Below are 3,500 nucleotides of genomic sequence, written 5' to 3'. Positions count from 1 at the left end.
ATTGATTTGATTTCACTTTAAAATCCACGGAAACACTTGACTACTACTGCTTTTAAAGGGTACCATGCAAAAAACATATCTGTTATAGTAATAGTGTTTGAGACTGTCTAATTCCAAAACCCTAGTACATGGGCACTAAGCCCATTGATACACGTGAACTTATTTTGTTTATAATAAATTTTGTCATAGTTTTAAACCATTATACTTCAAAATACAATATTCTTAGAAAAAACAATCCATAGGGATTCACTATCAAGTCCATGGAAACACTTGACTACTTCTGCTGTTAAGTGGTACTATGCATTACATAAGTGAAGAGACACAAAGTAATATGTAAGAATAGAACCTGTGACTGTCACACTCAAAATTAAAGAACATGTGCACTAGCCCACTGAGTCATATTAACTTCTTAAGATAAGGAGACAGTATGTCATAGTTTTAAGCCATTATGTTGCAAAATGTTATGTACTTAAAGAAAACAATCGATAGGGTTTCACTATCAAGTCCATGGAAACACTTGACTACTAATGCTGTTAAAGGGTACTATGCAAAAAAACATATCTGTTATAGGAGTACAACCTGTGACTGTCCCATACCAAATATATAGTACATTTGCACTAGCCCATAGAGCCACATTATCTCAACTAGGTATTATTAATTTATTGTAATACTCAAACCATTATGCAGCAAAATGTAAAACACTTAAAAGAAAACAGTCTATAGGGTTTCACTATCAAGTCCATTTACACACCTGACTACTGCTGCTTTTAAAAGGTACTATGCATTACATAAGTGTAGAGACACAAAGCAATATGTAAAAAATATATCCATCATAAGAATAGAACCTGTGACTGTCACTTTGCAGATCAATAGAAAATGTGCACTAGCCCATTAAGCCACATGACATTCTTAAGTTCTAGTTTTTGTCATAGTTTTAAGCAATTATGCTGCTAAATTTTATATACTTAAAAAAATAACAGTCAATAAGGTTTCACCATCAAGTCCTTTGAAACACTAGATTACTTCTGCTGCTAAGGGATATGAAACATTACATAAGCAAAGAGACACAAAGCTAAATGCATTAACCAAATCCATCATTGGAATAGAACCTGGGGAAGTTTCACTGCAAAGGTGAATTACATGTTGAATAAAGCCCATTGAGCCACATGATCATCTCTGAATAACTTTATTTTGTAATAGTTTTAAGACATTATGCTGTAAAATTTAATTAACTTAAAATAAACAATCTATAGGGTTTCACTATCAAGTCCATGGAAACACTTGACTACTACTGCTGTAAACCACAAAAACAACATATATGTCATAGGAATATAACCTGTGACTGTCCAATTCCAAAGGTGTAGTACATTTTCACTAGCCCATTGAGTCACTTGATATTCTTAGAATAATGAGGAATTTTGTTATATGCTTAAGCTATTATGCGAAACATTTAATATACTTAAAAATTACAGTCAATAGGGTTTCTCTATCAAGTCCATTGAAACACTTGAATGCTACTGCTGTAAAAGGTGTTCTATATATTACATAAGTAAAAATACAAAAAGCAATGTGCGAAAAAGAAATCAGTCATAGGAATTGAACTAAAGAGGAAATAATCTATGAGGTTTCAGTATTAAGTACACTAAATCACATGACTATCAATGTTGTATGGAAGCCATTTATTGTGTTCTTTGCTTTAAAAATCCCAGCATGAAATGTGCTTATACTAATCAGACCTATTAGTATGGACCCTCATGTTACATTGCAGCAAAACAGATTGATGTAACTCTTTTACCAATAAAGAGGTAGTCTTTTGCATTCCATTTTGTTGACTAACTAAAGTAATGTTTACAGTGCATATGAACCAAAGCAGATGTGTGTACTGGCAACTTTAAAACAGTCATGTTTGTGGTTTTTTTCTTCCTTCATATCAGGATGTTAAGGTAGCAGATGATAACCATTAATTGATGACATTAGAAAAAAATACATTTTGCTTCAATTAAGGCTTGAACTCACAAGCTCAGCATTGCTCAACAGATACTGTCTTATAAATACCACGTGCGGACCGATGGCACCACAGGAGCACATAGTCAATGTGCATTATTTTTAGTTTAGTGACATAGCATCGAGTTGACTAAGTAAATTAACTTGGTTTTTTAATTGTAAATTAGTTACTTTTTAAATCCACTAAACTACTGCACCCAATACTAAGGTACCTAATAAAAGTAATATTCTAATCAAAAGGTAATCAATTATACTGTGCATTTGTGTTATTGCCCAGTTTTATGTATCCATAGGTGTATATTGCAATGAATTCATGACATTGTTGTACAGTACAATATTATCAAAATTGTAAAATAATTCCTGTTTATTTATCTTAAATAATATTTGCTATAGATATATGTAACTTTATTGTTGCATAGGGAAAATATACACTATAATACCAAAAAATGCAGGATCTTTAAATAAAAATAAGTTAAATCTCACTTGTGTTCTATATTTTAATGTAAACATTGTTTTTTTGGTCTGTAGCACCTAAATTGTCAGTAAAGTCAGTGTCCAAAGAAATATAAAAAGCAGAAAATTACCCTTTTGATGACATGGATGAAAGGACTTCAAGAAACCCATCAGCAATTGCCATAGACATTGTAATTTTTTAGCCACTCTGATATTAAATTGCAATTAAAACTTTATAGGTATGTTTTGGTATATATGGATTTCATGCAATACCATTAAGACAGTCACCTGCATTGAAAAAAGCATAACTTCTAGAATGAGAATGAGAAACAAAGGAACATACATCCTAGATGGGACTTGAAGCCTCTGTCCCAGGTGATAGTAAAATTATCCGGAAACTAATCCACAATGTCATTAGGATAAATGTCTTCTTTTAGATACTGGGCCATAATTTTGCAAGCTGAACAGTACCGGATTGTTAAGCAGATAAAAGTTTCTGGTGGAGCCATTTGTGAAGTATCAAGCAAGAATAAAGGGAACATCTCCAGTAATTATATGGATGAAATAAAGCCTATCACCCCAGATAACTTGAAACCACAATCACCAGCTTAGGAGGCCAGTGCCTTATCCATTATGTCACTGGGGCTTAGTAACATCTTTGTGTGAAACTGATTTTTTCATTAGTATAATCATTAATTGTTGCGATATAGGAAAGCTGTTTTTTTGTGTTCTTTGTTTTACAAATCCCAACATGAAATGTGCATATACTAACTAGGCCTAATAGTGTGGACCCTCATGTTACATTGCAGCAAAACAGATTGATGCAACTCTTTTACAAATAAAGAGGTAGTCTTTTGCATTCCATTTTGTTGACTAACTAAAGTAATGTTTACAGTGCATATGAACCAAAGAAGATGTGTGTACTGGCAACTAAAAAACAGTCATGTTTGTGGTTTTGTGTTCTATATTTGAAGGTAATCATTGTTTTTTTGGTCAGTAGCACCTAAATTGTCAGTAAAGTCAGTGTCCAAAGAAATATAAAA

This window comes from Taudactylus pleione, unplaced genomic scaffold (assembly GCF_031769625.1).
Source record: "Taudactylus pleione unplaced genomic scaffold, aTauple2 ptg000473l, whole genome shotgun sequence".
NCBI lineage: Eukaryota > Metazoa > Chordata > Amphibia > Anura > Myobatrachidae > Taudactylus > Taudactylus pleione.
This window is presented reverse-complemented; position numbering follows the sequence as displayed.